General features: G+C 36.7%; 1 long non-coding RNA gene across 2 annotated transcripts in view; it reads right to left on the bottom strand.

The window, feature by feature from the left end:
* The window catches only part of LOC127015853 (uncharacterized), a 132,665-nt gene extending 123,408 nt beyond the window's left edge, over nt 1-9,257 (bottom strand). For both annotated transcript variants that reach the window (XR_007766391.1, XR_007766392.1), the window contains exons 1-2: nt 9,202-9,257; nt 7,795-7,869 (exon numbers count right to left, since the gene is read on the bottom strand). This is a non-coding gene — a long non-coding RNA (uncharacterized LOC127015853). The remainder of the gene's footprint in view (nt 1-7,794; nt 7,870-9,201) is intronic.
* Nucleotides 9,258-19,864: the final 10,607 nt, after the last annotated feature.

Genomic DNA, 19,864 nt, shown 5'->3' with positions numbered 1-19,864 from the left:
GAAATATATATATCACTCTACCTAAGAAATATGCAACTCTACAGACTGCATTATTGACCTCTGTAAGACATAATCTAAGTCACAAGATTCTCTGCACTTGCAGAGTTTGTCCCTACAAAACTATCCAACCTTATCCTGTAATAGATATGAAAGTCATGGAGGCTTTAAAAGTGATGAAACATGTTGGACATCATCTATGAATGAATATTTAGAGGGACTGCTTCATTACACTAGGCACCATAACTGATTTTCTTGAAATAAGTGATGGTTAGCATAGATTTTGAGAGAATTTCTATAGACAAATCTCAATGCACTCTGCAAGGACAATGGGAAGGAAAGTGGAAAAGTAGTGAAAGATGGCCAATTTAAGTTACAGTTATTTGAATCAAAACTTTAAAAGACTATTAGACTGGAAAATGGCAATAAAAGATCAGTTAGACTCAGAAGTGGGGTCATTCTTTCGATCCAGGAATACGCTACCTATGAAAAAGTAACAGAGCTAAGAAACTGGACTTGCTTCTTATCCACACATGTAGGTTGACAAAACATCTGGTTATCCAGCTATGTCTCTTCTACGTCTTTCTTTTATCCTAAAACAAACTATTCTTTGTAAAAAGTATTTCCATTGCAGTAGTCGCTGCTCCCAGAAAAACAGAGTTCTTCAACAACTTGAATTCAATATCCACTTGCAAGAATTAAGTTGCTAAATAGAAACTCTGATGTTAGGGACACCAGCCTTACCTGATAGATCACAGCCTGGAGGTCTGAGAAATTACTCTCTGCAAGTCAGAGGCATTTGATTCACTAAGTTGTGTCAGGAAATTTTACTTTTAAATAAGTAACCTAATTAGGAGTTAATTAAGTCACTTCAGTTCTCACTTATCAAAAGTTATTACCTGTTACTTTTTCCCTTCCACTTGAAAAAAGTCTTGGTGACATTTTTCAGAGAGCATTATGATACTTACAATAAAAAAAGTACTTCAAAGCCATCTTGATTTTTTCCCCTCACCCAGAGTTATAAAACCACACAGCTAAAGGAAAGAACAGTTTCTGTGTAAGTGTGGCTATATTGCAAGTCTCTCACCCAAAAGGAAAATTCAAGATAAGTTTACTGTTCTTCAAAAACACATTTCCTGTGCAATACTAGGATATGTAACACAAAATGTCTACATCAGTAATATGGGACCATTTTTCTCCCCCCCAACAATATTACAGTATTTATAGCCCTATGCTATAAATCTCACATGAACAGAAATTGTCCTCTGTCAACTTTCAAACCTGCACAAATTACTAAATACTTCCAATACATCTGGAGAGTCTAAACAAGTTATTTTCAGTTATTAGTATTGCAAAAGTCAGCTTCTCAAACTTCCTCAGCTCATCAAGCACAGGAAATTAGCTAAAAAAGCTTAGGTGAGAGAGGCTAGAAAATGAAAGTATGTTCTCAGTTTAAAACAGAATCCTCTTCAGCTGAGAAATAATGTTTATTCCTGTTGGGTTTCTAGATCCTGCTGAAATACCAGTCTGCCAAGACCCAGAATTCAGTGTTGGCATTACTCATTAGCTTAACTCGCTACTTTCGACTGAATTACGGCAAGGACAGCAGTGGTACTACTATTCCAATATACTCAGTTGCCGAACAAATCTGTCCAGCCTCCAAAACAAATTACTTTGTATAAATTTTTTGTTTGAAATACCTGTTGCGAAGATCAAATGAATCTACTCTAAGTTTTTTATTTTTTTCCTGTGACTAAATATTGAAGATAGTGGCAAAAGGAATAGATAAGCTTACCTGACTAGAAGTAGTACTATTGTGACTTAAAGTTTAACAAGCACCTCCGAATATCCAAAAGTTTTTGGTTTTTTTGAGTTAGGTTCCCCACAGTGATTTAAATTGGCTCCTCCCACCACTACTACAACCCTTTTATCCCACTTATACCAGACCTATTTCAGTAGTGTAGCACTATTGATTTTAGTATATTTCCACTCAGAATGCTGTGTATTTGAGTATTTTGCAGAGCTGGCATCTAAAATAGCTAAATACATAGACAGAAATTGTTCTGTATGACAGGATAGGACACTACGCATCTTATTTATTCCTTCCTCTACTTTGCTATCTCTGAAGAGATGAAATCAGAACCCAGAGCAGATGTTTTTGACTGCACACAGACCATCATCATTCACACTACGTTTTCTTTCCCCCTTTGTTCATCAAAACTATTCTTCTTAAGAAAAGAGACAGACACATATACGCACTGTCACATATATAGCACATATAGAAAAAGCTTTCTCTGTCAAAATGTTATTCCCTTTGGCCAACCACTAATCAGTTGATTTACATGGTTGCCACAGAGCTAAGTCACTCAGAAGAAAGATAAGAACAATTCTAACTACATGGGGAGTGTGCCAAGAAAGCTTTGTAGCCACAAGTACCGTCCTTTTTTCTTGAATGAGACATTTCCCTTATTTAGTCTAAAGGCAAACCTGAAGGCTAAGAAAAACACAGATATTAAGAATCAATAAGGGGCAGAGAGAACTGAAGTGGTGATTGAAGCTTAGCAAACAATTTATGCATCTGATTCAGCCACATTTTATGTGCCCATAAAAGTAATTGTTTTCTAATACATTATCATTCAGTGATAATATTATTTCAATGTTTTGGTATTAAAAAGCACGAATAACCATTCATATCAGAAATTCAGACTATGCAATTTATTGCGATTGGTCAGATAAACTTCAAAATATTTCTCAAATATTCTCAAATCAAACTAGGGCACAAGCATTCCCAGCACTAAATACTTATAGGTGATCTGCATTACCATGTTACTTGCATACAGTCCTGAAAAATCCCCCTCTCAATGCTTGGGCAGCATAACTTGAAAAACTAAATCAGTGAACAAGATAGGTAAAGGATCAATTTCTGCTGATGTTTAGAAATGAAGGTTTTTGTGCTGTTCTCCAAAAAGTCAGGATGACTAAAGCTGGGAACTCACAGACTGAATTGGCACCTTCGATCTGATTTTGGGCAAAACCTCAGTATCCAACACTAGCAACTCAGTTGACAGACAGACCAAGAAACCTACAAAACATCTAACTTATCCTCACATGACAATATTTGTCCTGCATTTTATTCCACTCAGAACAGATAGTTTGCTACATCACTGAAAAATTCTGATACATCTACTTTTTTCAAAGAATACCTTTCTGATACAATTAAATACTGCCAGGAAAAAAACCAAACCAACAAATACAAACCAAACCACTTGGGATGGCATAATATTGTGCATTTTACAGGAGAAACAGAAATCAGTTCTTCCATTCATTTGTACGGCAATAAATCCTATCACTCAAAGAGCGGCACAGCAGGTCAGTTCCTACAGTCACATACACTTCTCTTGGAAAAGGGCTTAGAGTGCATGACTGAGCAGACCTGGGAAAACTTAAGGCCAACAGACTTGACTCCAAGGCATTTTCCTTAGTGTCATCACACGCAGGTGTTTCACTTGTTAGCCTTCTGTGAAAAAGGCTTTCATTAACAATTTTGTTGAGCTGTCATCCTGATGCTTACTTTGTTATGCCCTCTATTTATTCCATAGAGCTCTACCTCAATAGCCCTGAAGGCTTGGGACCTGCACTTAATCCCAGACCATACACATGGAGCAGCAAGAACAGCTGTCATTGACTCACTAAATTTAAGACTTTGTGACCTTTCCCCCCACACACATTTCACAGGATTTACAGAGACATTAAAAAAAAAAAAAGACAGCCCTATCTATGTGTTTAGCAATGTCAAAAGACAGCAGGTGGGTCATCATTCTGATAAATACATAATTAATTAGATGCAGGAGTTAATGAGTTCAAGGTACAGAGTACCTTAAAGCTATGGCACTTCATACAATGCATAAGTGAAAGAAAGCTTGTTGATGTTGAAATCAATGTATTTGTATGAAATTTTATGCTATTTATCTTTTAGCTTTAATACCATGAAGTCAGACAGCAAATATAATTAATTTATTGGAACAGTTTTATCATTTAGATAATAGATTCAAATACTGACTTGCTGGGAAGCTTAATATTATCAACACCTGGAGGACATTCACAAAAGATTTATAATTATCTTTTTAGTTATGAAAAACTGTTTGAGAAAGCTAAGGTCTATTTTAAAGAATTTGCAAAACAGCTAATTCAAAGAAGCAATTCAGTTTGACTATCCCAAACTCAGGGTGCCATGATCTACCTGACAGTTCTTTCATCCTCCTCCACAACCCGCCCCCACCCCCATTTTTTTTTCTTAAATAGAGGAAACTTTGATAAAGATATGCACTATGAGAGTGATGATCTAGCCTGAACACAGAAGAATCACTAGTACTTCCCTAGTTTTCATATTAGGCCAAAGCCAATAATACTACTTTAGTCACTTTTAAGCGGTTCTGTACTAAACCCATAGATATTTCAGGCACATTGAAATCAGGCCACTTGATTTTTCAGTGGTAATTCAACACATAGCTTCAATGTATTTTTTGTTTCATGTTATACACGTAGACTCAAGAAATATGAAAGCTTTGCAATTTAAAAACATGCATTTAGTTCAAAGAAAAAAAAACAAGAGGTGAAATTTCATATCATGACAGAAGTTCCACCCACAACCATGAGTCTCTGATATGTCAATCATTCAGAAAACCTACCACTAGGTTTTATAACAAAGTCAATCATTTGAGTTAAACTCTTTGATTTAGTGTCTAATTTCAGAGGCCCCTCCAGTCAAGCATCAGCTAAATCACACCCCTGTATGACAACTTCAGTAGATGTTTGGCAATACTGCAGAGAATGTAGTAAGTTACCAGATGGAGTAAACTTTTCCTTTGCTTGAAGTTTCAGAAAACATTAACATTTCCTGTTTATACTGGAACTTCCTTACCTTATACATTCAGACAAGAGAGGGACTATGCTTTATAGCACTGGTCAATGTCAACATGTCTTAACATCCAAATTGTATTTCTATTATCTTAAGTTTTAAATGGGCATAGCTCTGATATAGTTAGCTATCAGAAAGCAGCTACCAGGATGCTCCTCTTCGTTTTGATAAGAAGTGATCTAATTGCCAGAATATTCCACAGAGAAGAACATTTAAGGTAAGGTTTTCAGCCCTTCTCCATGTATGAATTATACTGTGCACATCTTACATAGAAGAGCAAGACCTTTCCTTTTACTTAACCAGCACCTGGGGCTGAGAACAATTCAACCTACTTGAGTCTAGACTCGGTCTTGCTGGTTTGAAGCTATATTGGACATATTGAGAGCAACTGGTTTCTCTTTTGTGTTGCGCCAAATTTTTTGAATACTCATTTAAGTAGGTCATATCCTATTTCATTAACAAATAGAAAATTGCTACAACCATTGACCTATTTTGTCCTTCAGTCACCATCTTAAACTAACCAGATATATGCAAGTAATGGAAAAGAAATAAATGCACACAAAACCGAAAACCATTTACAGTTTGCTTGTTTTCAATAAAAAGTAACATGCATAATTGCAACTATTATTCAAATATTTATTACCACCTGCACACACCATTTACTGTAGCACACCTACAATACATTAGGCAACAATGTCAAAGTAGTTGTTATTCAACCTGTTCTTAGTCAGAATGGCTTTCCAGTGAATACTTTATGAAACTACTCAAATGAAGGGGGACGGTTTTCAAAATTTGGGTTTCGTTGTCATCACATGCAGTGTGAAAGGAAATTGTATTCCTGTTCTTTTGAGTAGGTACCTGGAGCGTAGCTACATCTCCGAGTACTATTTACACCAACTACAGCTGAATTAAAAACCCAGTAGAAATAATCTATACAGAGACTTTTCCAGGGGGATGGGTGTAAGTTCCCCTTTCCTCTGTAAATTACATCTACTTTAGTCTCCCCTTTAGCTGTTGTCGTGGTTTAACCCCAGCTGGGAACTAAGCACCACACAGCCGCTTGCTCACTCCCCCCACCCAGTAGGACAGGGGAGAGAATCAGAAAAAAAAACCCCAAACTCATGGGTTGAGATAAAGACAGTTTAATAGGACAGAAAGGAAAGAAAGAAAATAATAATACTAAAAGAATTAGAGTATACAAAACAAGTGATGCACAATGCAGTTGCTCACCACTCACCGACCGATGCCCAGTTAGTTCCCAAGCAGTGATCCGCCCCTCCTGGCCAACTGCCCCCAGTTTATATACTGGGCATGATGTCATACGGTATGGAATATTCCTTCGGCCAGTTGGGGTCAGCTGTCCTGGCTGCGTCCCCTCCCAGCTTCTTGTGCCCCTCCAGCCTTCTTGCTGGCTGGGCATGAGAAGCTGAAAAATCCTTAACTTAGGATAAACGCTACTTAACACACCAATGTTTTCAGTTGTTGCTATCAACATTATTCTCATACTAAATCCAAAACACTGCACTATACCAGCTACTTGGAAGAAAATTAACTCTATCCTAGCTGAAACCAGGACCATTGTGCTTTCCATCTTTGTAGAAATATATACGAGTCAGAATGGCAATTGGTTAGCCACAGGGGTAAACCTTCAATAGCCAAGTAGTTTTATGGGTTAGATAGCACATCTCTCCTCAGGTGTGCACAAAACCCAAACCCCTCTCTCTTCTACCCAGCTCACTGAGAACTGGTCACTCCCCATAGTGTTTTTAGAAGAAAGGAACATAGAAGAGGGTTCATTTGTTGTTCCCTGAAGTAGCACACACTACTAAAATGTTGACTGTAGGGATTCATCCAGCAGTAACACATTCGCAACTGTACTAAATGCTGTACTACTAAATATCATGTACTGCAAGTTTAGCAACAACTCTTCACTGTTTCTGTCTAAAGACATGGGGTTTTCTTTTATTTTATTCTGTTTTTTTCATTGTTGTGTCATGCTATGATGAGTGCATGTTTCCCTATATAAAATGCGAAACCACTGACAAATCTAGATGTCAGGTTATTCTTGATATATCAGAGTAAATATTGGTTTCCATGGCACCGGTATGTGCTGGGAGCTCTCTCTTGTTTTAAATACTCCAGGGATTTTATACATCATCTTCAGTGTCAAGAGAAGATTGCTACTAATATTTGACTGTCATAAGAAAAATGCAGTGATAACCAATGGCAATCAAAATATTAAAATAAACTACAATCTTGGTTTATTTTTAATTGAAATCATTTTGAAAGTCACTGTTTAAGTAATCTGTTTTAATTAAACTAACATTCAGAAAGTCTTATTAAGGGATAGAGAAAAAGATATAGTCCCTCCTGAGGAGATTGGAAAGATTATTTTTCTTTTAGATGCATGTTAAGTGACATCAACACAGTGCAGAGCATACTTTCAGAACTCTTCTGGGAATACTGACATCCCTCCAGCTGTAAATAACGTCACAATTTTAACCTTGAGTTGAGTACTAGAAGTTAGTAAGCCTGTACATGTTAAGGAGTGAGAAAAGAGCTTCACAAACTCAATATTAATTCACCAGTTTGTTTCTAAACGTATTCTTTTATCAGATATGATTTAGAGCGTATCTCTCTACAGGCAGTTTTCCACCACAGAAAAAAAATATTCATGTGCTATAGTTATTACAGTAAACTAAGCATCTGAGCTTATAACTTTTGTGTTTGTCATTCATAAAAGCTTTTCCTCTTTCTTTCTTCCCCAACACTTCTCTGCTTCAGTTAGTTCTTTCACATTTTGTCAGTAATATGAAAATACAGATTCACAATTAGACACAATCGATCAATAACGCCATATTGAACAGAAACAGATTTACCTTGGATCCAGGTAGCACTGCGACAAGCGTGGCATTCGAATTCTTCACTTGAAATTTCATCATAAATCCAGTACACTGTAAAGATGAAAGATGTGCACAAAATTAATATTTTACATGGGATTAGAGGAAATTACACAGTTGCATCTCTGTATGAATACCATAAAGATACATCAAAAGCTACCAAGTTGAGCTAAGGCATAAATTTAATTCCTAGTGGAAGAAAAACTCCCCCTCAAGAAAGTAACTCAATTATCCTGTCTCCTTCAGCGATCCCTGACACAATACATCAGCTAGAAAACTTCAAATTAGTCAGAGAAACAGACAAAAATAATTAAAAAAAAAAAAGCAGGTTGCAAAAAGCATAGCATTCCAATTCTTAAAGTGGAGGAATAGAAGAATATTTTTCCCTTATTTATATTGTTCAGTACATTATAATTATGTATTATATTACAAAGCAGTATTGTTATTACCTAAGAAACACGTCTAATATTACCAAAACCTTGCAAAAGGACCATTTTGAATATTCAACCAGCTTTTAAGTTCTGGTCACTTCAATGCCAACCCTTGGATTTTTGAGGATCCCAAATTCAGATACTGGAGTACGTCATTGATCCTCAGCAATTCAAGAGATGTTTATCTATTTAGCCAAAAAAAGTTTCTTCTGATAAGTGTATACACATCACCAAAATGCAACACAGTACCAGCTTCCAATTAGGCCTCCCAGAAATAAAGTACCCTCAGTTAGTGAGCTACCATCATAAAAATGAGTGTGGAAACTTATCTCCGAGGGAGCTCTGCATCAGCTCCTTGGCTAAAGAAAAGGAGCTTTCTGTAAGGTTCTGTTTTCTGCCTTTCTCTGTATCTTCTGAAAACCTCTACCTTAGCTAAAGCTTCACCTTCTGCAGCTTGAAAAAGCCTCAAATAAAATAATAATAATAAACCAACTCTGAAAAGCCCATAGAAGCACTCATTCTTCCTGTAGAGTGCTGGGTTATTGGAACCATTAATCTACCTACAAAACTCATTCAAAGCTTTAAAATACTTATGCTCATTGCTTATTGGTATTAGGTAACAACCACACATCCTTATAGTTGTTGTGACATTTCAAATATATACCCTCAGAATACTCCTTTGAAATGAAGTAATTTTGCACTCACGTTCCACCTCTTACGACATATATAAGCTAGAAAGACACAGATATATAGATACATAAACACACACACAAACACATCAGCTTAGAAACCAAAAAGCAAACTATCAAAGCAAAAAAAAAAAAAAAACTCCATAGAGAAACAGTTTTTTCTATAATTTACCAACATCACAGGTTTTTTTCACTATTTATTCTTCAGAATTCAGCTTAATTCATTAATTTTATCACTACTAACTCTCTTAAGCTATCAGACCTACCTTATAGGATGCTTTCTAGTAAACTTAGAACTTCATTTTTGTTGTTGACTGGCTGCTTGAAAGACAAATGCAAGAACCTTCTTCCTCGCTAACATATCTCCCACAGAGGCTTTTGAGGGTCTATTTAAATGAGCTGCCTGACCTGCTAATTATCCTGTTCAGGTGGCCCAACTCAAAGCACCTGTGTTAGATACCCTGAGGGGCGGGTGGAAACAACAGATGGGCTTTAGGGAGATTTCCTACCTTAGGCCCTACACTATAACACCATCTTTCAGATGCTAAATTTTTCCATGCCGTATTTTGTTCTGTCAATTAAAAAAAATCCAGTTAATACTCTACAGACAAAATGAGCAGGGCAACTGCTGGTCGTTTTTGGTTTTGTCCCCCACAGACTTCATTCCTCCCATGCCAGAAGGGTTACAGCATCTAATCCCTCATTTCACCCCTCACTCACCCTCCTAGGGGTTGTATGTATTCACAGTCCTTTCTAATATCATATTAGGAACATCTGTGTCTACCTTTACCTCCACTACCTTTCTGTTCCAGTGTGGTCCCTTTTCCCTCAAGAGAGATTTGACATACTTTATTTATATTTCTTGCTCTTATTCAGTTTTCCCTACATTTTTCTCCATCAAGATTCCTTTTTTTGTGTTTTGAAAAAATAGGTAACAATATATGGAGAATGGGCAGAGAGACATTTTGAGTGGCTGCTCTACAGGCAGAACTTGAGGTTGAATAGGTAGTAACTGAAGAGTATTCTACAAATGAAAGAGACGGCATAGACCATTTTTTGAGGTCCCAGAAGTTTGGCAATCTACCCAGAACAGCTCTAACTGAACTAGTAGTAAAAAAACCTGGAAATACATTGCACACACAGATACACAGAATAAATCTTATTGACAAATAATGCATCACACCAGAGAAATCTTGAAGCGTATCCCATAAAAAGGCAACTAAGAATTGATGCTCCAGCCCTACACCGGTGGCAGATACTCTTTTCAGCACCCTGGCTCTGCCCACCGAGCTCAGACCCCAGGAGCTGCACCCTGGCTCCTGGCTCCCTCCCCGCATGGAGCTGCCCTGCTCCCACGGTGCCCTGACCTTGCAGCTGGCTGATGAAGAACCAGCTGCATCCGAGGTAAAACTAATTTCTCAGATGGCTCAGGTGTTCAAGCAGTCTATGCAGACTTCAATTCCGCATGTATAGTAGGGCTCCACTTAATTCTGAAATGTTAACAAATATTTCTGATGTTGGAAGAAGGCATATAAATGCATAATTATCTTGAAGTAGTGTTAACACATAACTGAACACATACGATGACATTTTTTCTGCTCAAAAGAACATACTTGAAAAAATTGCTACTTTTTAAAATTGTTTACTTCTATAAAGAATTTTTTTCAGTGAGAAGGGCTTATTTCTGAAAAAAAAAAAGGAGTTACTTTTACTTTTAGAGGATATCCTACCTGGATTTCTGCTTAGAAAAAACCCAAATATTAATTTTTTTCTTTTTAAGCTCTTTCTAAAATAAAAAGCATTACAGTATTCATATAAATAAGTAAAAACAAAACCTTTTCACTTATTTTAATTAAATATTATATAATAATTGGAATACTACTGGAATACACTAATTGTTTTCTGGATGATACTAATTGTTTTCAACCATGTTATATAAGATTTGAAAGCACATTCATTTTCATTTGCTTTATTGCTTTGGTTGTTTTGCCAACAACCTTCACTTCTTTAGACTTGTAATCACAGATGCTAGTCCTGCCATTTATTACCTAAAATATCTGTGTATTAACTGATCAAGTACAGTTATCAAATTCTGATACTTAATGTCAAGATGTTGGACAGCTTTTAAGCAGTGCATGCAGCTGAAATGGCAGCTGACCTCTATGCTGTGATACTGCTGGATTCCACACAACCTGCTTAGTCTCCTTATGCAAAAAAACTCTCTTCCGTTTGCAAGATGACTTTTATTCTTCCTTCTGATGGGAGCAATAGATTACACAACAGCTTGATTTTTCGCTATTTGGTCTTGTCTAAAAAAATCTAAAAATTAATTTTGACTTAACATGGAAGTAGCATCTTTCAGAATTTCTCGCCTAAAAGGAATGGGAGTTAAACACTTCATTTGCAGAGTTTTAATTGAAAATGAGCAGCAGGGTTTAAAAATCTTCAAATGGCAGCAGAAAGAAATGTGGAATAACACACTCTCAGAGAAGAGGATAGGACAGTTACCTTGCGAAAAGAGACCTAAGTTCATGTTTGTCTGCTTACTTGCTTCACAACAGAAATTGAGGTCTTCCACTTTACTGCTGAGTGCTAATGGTCTATCAGGTATTCTGCATGAGCTCTGTATTGCATAAAGTGTTTTACTACTAAGTAAATGTAAAAAAAGAGCCCAGGGTTTCACGTTTCACATAGTTGCTCTAAAAAAATGGCTACAAAGTAATTTTCTCTGTCTCAATGAATGTTCATTTAAGTTAAACAGTTTCTTCAGGAGAGACAGAAAAACACACTAATATTCTGTACACCCAAATAAGTAAGACAGTATTATGGAAGGGTAAAAATCTTGGTTCCATTTTCTTTTCCAATAAAACAGAAGGAAAATTTGAAAATATCTCTCCCAAACTCCAAATATTGGAACTGGTAAATAAAATAGTTTAAAACTTGCCAGAGACCAGATACTTCCAAACAGACAGGGACCACAGAGTATTCTCTACCTTGGCAATGATATTTCCTGACTCTTTACAAGATTTGAGTCTCTAGCTGAGAGTATCTCTGGAAGTCCTTGAACAACTTACACAGTTTCTGTGTCTGCAACAAGATCTGTCTGACAGAGGGCTTTACCAAGTACAGTCCTTATCCTTTTATGCCTCTTTCCATTGTCCTTGTCTTCTGATTTGTTCAAAATGCTTCCTTTTTTTTTCCCCCCTGGGGGACACTGGTTATTTTTTGATGACACAAGCCCTTGTTGCCATATCAGCTGAAGTCAAAAGCAACGCCCTATTCAAGCACCCCATTGTTACAAGCAGGAGCTATATTTACATTAACTTCCCTCTCAAAACCCTGGTGAGCTCAAGGAAACATCATCACAACTCTCAAACAAGTAGAAAATGCTATCAAGTAGACAACCTTCAGGATATTTATAAACTCACAGTTACTGTTTCTTTCACTGTGGCTTATGAAAAAGTATGCAAATGTATGTCCAAAAAGAATTCAAAACAACTAGCCCCAGTGGGTCAAAAATAATTTAATAGAGGTTACTATATAAGTTTATTTAAATTTGGAGGTGTTCACTGGGCAAAATGAAGGGAAAAGGAAAAAAAAGTAACAAAGAATTTCTACTTTGGAAATTAGTTCCAGTGTACATAAAAATATCTCTGGAAAGAAATCACATGTGGCTTTGTTAATCCTAGTATAGATGGTTATTTGAAAGATGCTTTTAAATATGGTTACTTTCATAGCAGCTTCTCTACAGCATAGTAGGAAAGTGAGTTTGGTGTTAACTAATGTGGACTTTTTGTAATCAAGTTTGAATTAAAACCTTATACTTAACATCAGTAAGAAAGGGCATAGATTTATGGGGGACAAAAAAAGACTGAAAAGGAATTAATAAAAATTATTTAGTCTGGAAAAACATGATTAGATAATTTGAACCCTATTATTTAATTAAATATAGAACTGAGAAGAATTCAATATCGCAAGATCATAACTTACTTAGCATCACGGTTGAGAAAGACTAAAACGAAATTCAGCTCCTGAGATACAGCATTTGCACAGATTAACAAGTGGGGTTTTTACTCAAAAGGAAGTTCACAGAAACTAACAATATTTCTTCATAAATCACCACTGATATTTTTGTCCCTTAGTAGAAACAAACTATAAACAGTCTTGAAAATAATGTTATATCTGTGAAAAGAATGGGATTGACACACAGGAGCCTTTTTAGGCATAGGAAATGTATCCTCTGGCCATCAGCATCTTCCCGACATTTCTGCAAGTCTCAACCTTACCCGTCAGGAAAACTCTAGCAGAAAAAGATAGTTCAGTCTGCACACACTTTGTCAGTTGCCTTTCTTCTTGAGAAAACAAGTAACTGTCAACCTGTGTCAACTGTAATGCTAGTTCTTGCAATCCGGATACCAACCTTGTAGTAACAGGACTGGGTCCGTTTCAAGTAAGCATCCAGCAATCCCTTAACATTAATAGGTTCATAAGCAAGGTCCTGTCTTTGCTCAGTTGACACAGCAAAGAATGATAAATTCAGCCAAGTCCATAATATTTAGGAAGCATAATACAATTATGCTTTTAGGATAGCAATTAGGAAACCGTATCACCTTAGAAACTAAATGAAATACGGATAATTGAGAGTCACCACTGTCTATAGTACTCTGATTTGTTCAAGATCCTTTAAGAAGAAATTAATTCATTTTTATTTTCTCTTATACTCAAACACACTGGAAGGTATGCACTGCAACTTGATGATGAGTAAAGTCTGAATCGTAATACCTGTCTTTAGATATAATATGTGACACAGTTACAGGCAAAGTGTGTAATGGGAAGAGGTAGGAAGAAGACATTAACTGCATATGGACTCGGATAAAAGCTACATGGCTATACATTGTTTTAGAATCAATAGAATGGTGAGCACCTCTGCATGTATTGATTATTTTTAGAGCATTTAAAACTGGATTGAATGAGAAAAAAAAACCCCACAAACTTTTGAGAGAAAGTATAAAGAGAAAGCTTTTGAAGAAAGTCATGTAAGCTGGTGAAAAAAACAAGCCATGTTTTGAAGATATATAACAAATGAAAGCAATTATAAGCTAATTGTGAATTATAGACACTTTTACATTAAAGTTTATACACATTCCATTCATTCATGTTTCAGTAAGGTAAGAGGCAAAGCTCTTTCCCCCCCAAAATGCAGAGAGAACCCATCCAGCTAATAACTCAACACGTAACTTGGAGAATAGTTGCTAAAGATGTATGAATGTTTTTCACGCACATTTGTGGAAGAAGATCTACTTTATTCAGATTGGTGAAATAAAAATTATGTGCTTGAATTAATCCTTGCCATCTCTGGTCTACTGGTTTTGGAGACTCTCCATTATAAGTGTAGAAGCCATACGGATATGTTCTCAGATTTGCTGCTGATACAAGTGGGCACAACTCCACTTGTATTTAATGAAATCATGCCAACTTATTCCAACACTGACTCTGGCCCCTCGTATCTCAGTTGGAAGCAGCCCTAACTCATACAGCTCTATATGCCAATGGCAAGTCTCCAGTTTTTCTTGCTTCAGAGATAAAAAAACTGGTACAGCTTTATTGTATAGGGTCATTGATATTCTCTGGATCTAGCAGCGAATTGTCTATTAAATAGAATACATCTATTTTTCCATTTGTGAATTGACTGAAAATAAGCTGAAGATGTCCACAGATAAATTATTGATCCAAAATGTAGCCATGCGTAAGTTTTAAAGCAAAAAAAGGTCAAGTAGTGTTTTAAGGGATTAAATTCTTTAGTGAAAAGTTTAGTGGATTTTCTTAGAAGAGAAGTATGCCTTGTAGAAAACTGCATAAACTTGCTTTTATGAGGAATATAAAAACATCATTATAGGTTTAGCAGAATGTCCAAGGTTCTGAACTGAAGTCTAAATGTAAAGCGTTCAACCCACCACAGTCAGTAGTTGCTGCTAGACTCCATTAACAAATAATGGCAGTAAGTGAAACAAGGCTGGCCAACATTCTGAAACAAAACCAAAACCTAATATATCTTTTCTTTTTTTCAGAATTTAAATAATGTCAAGTGCAAAGAGTTTGGTGCAAGTTTGTGGATCGAGAAATATTTCTTCTATATTGAATCTTGGGCATTGCACTCAGTAACTGCAAAATAAATCTCACATTTCTTTAAAAGGCTACATTAAAAGTCTCTCCTCTTAGAGTTTGACATACCCTAAAACTGTGAATAAATCTTATCTGAAAACACCATATTTTGCATGGATTCAATGTGGAGTGTAAGCTCTTTCCAGGAACTTGTAAAGTACAGGTTGGTCCTGGAAACAGACTGATATTCATACAAAATATTTGAGCCTTCGATCAAATTTTGCAGAAGCAATTGAGCTCAAATTTAAAACTACATAGATAAATAAATAAATCAGGAAGCTTTGCAACTGAAGGCTTCACAGATGTCTGGAGATATTTCAATGTTTCATACAGTACTTGCTAGCTTGTTGTGAATTGTTTACATTATGGCTCTAGAGAATTTAGATTCTGACAGCCTGATTAAAACTGGCAACAGACTCCAATAGACTAACTAGGTCTGGCACAAATGTCATCTGCATAACATAAGTAAAACATATTTTGTCTAACAAGCTGAAAATAATTAAATGATACAACAGGATCTTGTGAAGAAGCGACCTCATCTACACCTCTTTCCTGCTCTTTCTTTTTTCCCTCTTTTAGCTCTTCCATTCCTCACCCCCAGTTCACTTCTAATGAAACTTCTACCATCTTATGTTGTAACCTGCTGTCTCAGGATACAATGCAAGATTTTCAGACCTCCGTTCCACTTTACACTTCACTGCATTCACCTTCTATTCTGTATCAACACAATTGTATATCATCCTCTGTATCAGATTCAAACAGTATCAGAGCCTTGAAAAACAATGACAGTGATGATGGGAGGATGGTCATAAACATTACAAGTTAGAAAACTAGGGAAAAAAAACCTAAACAATGTACTGATGAACCAATTCCTACAGTGATATAGAATTAAATAAATAGAGCAAAGTTTCCCTCACTGGGTAAAATTGCTGATATTGAACAGTTATGCACTTAACTTCCCAAGGTGCGAGAAGAAGGGGGGAGGAAAACAGAATTCATAAAGTAATAGCCCAGATTGGAGAAAAAAACCACCATAACAGAGCAAACTGAGAACTTCTCCTGTAGTGAATAATGTGATCACGTTGCATTTTTCAGATATTATTTTCACTAAAATAACCAGGGAACATTTTCTGAACAATGAGATTTGAACATGGGACTTCTCAGCACGGCAGTTAAATATATTGCCCAGAGAAGGTGTGGATGCTCCATCCCCGGAACTGTTGAAAGCCGGGTTGGACAGGGCTTTGAGCAACCTGATCTACTGAAAGATGCCCCTGCCCATGGCAGGGGGATTGGACTAGATGATTTTTAAAGGTCCAACCCAAACCATTCTGTGATTCTATGATCATGGTAACATCATCCAGTCTCTGCAGCTTATTTGTACAAGTGATCTTTTATGACAGACTGTTTCTCTTCCAGTGAGATTTCAGGTTGGAGAAGCTATTTGAGCATTTTTCACACAACAAAGACGTGAAGATTAAAAATCAGGGTAGGACTGTCCTGATGTCAAAGGACCCTAACTATAATAAAATTACCAAGTAAAAGGAGTCAAATGAGATCTATCCAGATGGTGAAAAATTATCTTAGAAAGTGAAGTAGAAAAAATCACTTAAAAACAGTAACCCTTTCAGTATGGTTCTCAGCTATGGAGTCTTGTACTCCTCTCCTATATGATGAATTGGAAAGAAAAAATCTCACAAACTGAATTTTCAAAGACTTCGGTATCATCAAATTAAAATGATCATTTTTTGCCCTCATGCAGAAATGAATATATAGCATCATTAACACACTTGCATTTGGAATGATCAATGACAGAGTGCTTTAAGCAACTTTGTAAAAGAAAAATAGCTTAGCCTTTGAATTTTTTATTTATAAGGACTCTAAGCAGAACTTCCTGTTTCCCTTCTCCATAATTTCTCGCAATGCACATTCTTACATTTGAATTTCATAGGTAACATGGAGACCAATTTTTTGATAAATGTTATGAAGTTTATGCCTTTGGCAGGTAAAATGAAAGCCTAGCTTTTTAAGTGAGCAACCTGTTGGGCTGGGAGTTTTTTGAGGGAAAAATCTAAACCTTTTTCCATTTCTAAAAAAAAGAAAAAAAAAATTGCTATTCCTTTAATTAAGATTTTCCTGCCTTTGAGATTAGGAACATGATGGAGAAGCATAATTAGGAAGCCATGAAGACTTGTAAACTAATTTGAATATAGGGGTATCCTAGATATCTAGCTGTTTAAAGAGAAGCTACTAAAGATCAAAGCTGTGGTTTTAATGATCTTAAGCATCCTCTCTACATACACCCAGAAATCTCAACAAAGAAACTGTACCCAATATGCAGCACATACATATGAATTTCACCTCTTTTCACTAAAACCTAAGCAGAGGTTTCTATGAAAGGAATAATCAGACACTAAAATATTTTGACTCAAATTTTAACATATGCGACTGGGTGCGTGGTTTTCTTTCCCTAATGTAATAGAGAGAATTAAGTGTTTTATTTATTGCATTTATAGCGCTAATCTCTCGTGTTAATTTCTGCTTCACTCTATAGCTTGTTGTTTTCTAACTGCTTTTTATTATCTGTCTTTTTTTGCATAATAAACAGGTGTTTAAGCAACTGAAACTAGGTTTGGCAAAATTAAACTTAACTTTGCAAACCAGACACTCCCAGTATCATAGGCAATATAGACACTAACATATGGTGAATAAAAAATTACATATTTGCTCTCATTTATAGTCCTAATGAGAATTCTGAGCTCAGAGAAGGATTTTGAAGGAGGGTGCAAGGAGTGGTATTAAAGAGATACAGTATCCTTTTATATATTTTAGAAGGAAAATTCTAATATAATACAGAATAAAAACATAAAGGAAGAGGGAAATTAGAAATGTTCTTTCCTTTTCAGGTACTCTGAGAATCTTACAGTAGAATTGCATTATAATATTCCTAATAGCATATACAGACTTGGTTCATTTACTGCGTTAATTTACTATAGCTCCGTAAACCCAATGTCTTCCATTTAATTTCTGGTGACAGCTAAACAACTTCTAGCCTATGTTATGTTTTAAATTCCTTCTCCTGTCTTTTCTATTCTCATTTCTTTCACTCTGCAAAAAAGATTTCTGCCTTGTTTTCTGTCTCATTCTCATCGTTCTCCTTTTCTCCTGTTAATCGTTGTTCCCAGCTGCATCTGACACAAACGTACCCTCTCTTGTACACAGTTATTCATTCATACACTGATCAGGATATAAAAGTATCTTAAATTATCTTGTTAGCTAAGTAATGAATAGAGAGATGGCTAGACTGATCAATGTAGTGCAAACTGGGAAATGAAGTATAAAGGCGGTTTGACTCCACTGGTCTGGTTTGGAAGAAGAGGGCCGGTTTTCTGCAGATGCCAATTCCAGTAACTTTGCTAGAGATAAGATTGAAAATTTCATGTTTCACTCAGTTTGCTAATGCAGCTCGTAGAGTCGTAAGATGAAATAGCCTTACGTCATAGCTATGAAAATGAGAAAAAGAGATAAAAACGTTCTCTGTAGGAAATACTGTTCTAGGATGATCAATGGTATTTCAACATTAAGGGGAAAGGCTGCTGAGTGTTCAGTAAAATTCCTTGCAATGAGAAAAGCTTAATGCTGTTGCTGGATAATATTTGTGTGTTGTGCCTTGAGAAGGTGGGTTGGGTCAGCCCAATAGACGTGCACCTGGAAGACAACACTACTGCAAAGGACAGATTGATGAGCTTCTCGTGCATGCATCCTGCTCTTAATTGTTTTTCAGGTTTGTCCCTGACGCGGTCCCTGGAACCAGCAGGGGAGACTATATGGAAAACATGCTGAAAACCTAATACATACATAATTAGAACAGAAGCATTTAAAATAGTAAATAGAAGCTCTATACTGATAAAATCATAGACTGCCAAAATAGAAAGATGAAACAGTGGGAATATCAACCAAAGAAGCAATTTGCCCCAGGTCTTATAAGGTTGTTGTCCCCAAAAGCTGCCAGCTGTTCTAAAATGGACTTGACCCTTTCCTATATATCATACCAACTACATAGTACTCAGCATGTATCTGCTAATTTAAGGGTTATTTCTGCAGCATCCACAGTAAACTTGCTTTTAACTGAGAGGGGGTGTAATCTGTTAGTCTCTTTTAGTATTATTTTTACTGTAATATTGAGGTTGTATAGGATTCACCTGTATCGATCCTGACTGAGAGACTATTGCCCGTTTAGGAGTCCGTGATCCACGCAGTGGTTAACCTGAGTAGGCTCAGGCCTGTGTTGTGCTGCACAAATCCTTTGGCCGCAGGAGAACATCAACCAGCTCCTGGTAGCAGGGGAGCCCGCGGGCAGGGCCGGCCGGGTAGGGGCCAGCACACCGCCTGCCTGGCCTGGCCGTTGTCTAAAAGTGCAGCAAGAGGTTCTCTTGGTTCTCGCATCCTATGGAATAGGGTTGCTTTCGTGTAAGGAAATTATATATTAGCTCGAAGGACCAAAACGGGAGAGCTTCTCTCCACAGGCAGGATCTGCTCTGGTCTGCACAGCGTGCCATGGGAAAATCCATCAGGGCTCCGTCCATTGCTGCACGAACACAGGGTGCCCAACATCTGAAGGGACGTAAGATTTACTCACTGTCTGTATTCCTCCTCTTCTTCTGGCTTATCAAATCAGTTCTCTTATTAAGCCATTTGGTTTTGGGCCTTTCCTACTGAGATGCAGAAAGAATCCTGCACCACCTCTCTCCCTCTCCCCCACCCCAG

This window comes from Gymnogyps californianus, chromosome 4 (assembly GCF_018139145.2).
Source record: "Gymnogyps californianus isolate 813 chromosome 4, ASM1813914v2, whole genome shotgun sequence".
NCBI lineage: Eukaryota > Metazoa > Chordata > Aves > Accipitriformes > Cathartidae > Gymnogyps > Gymnogyps californianus.
This window is presented reverse-complemented; position numbering and strand designations above follow the sequence as displayed.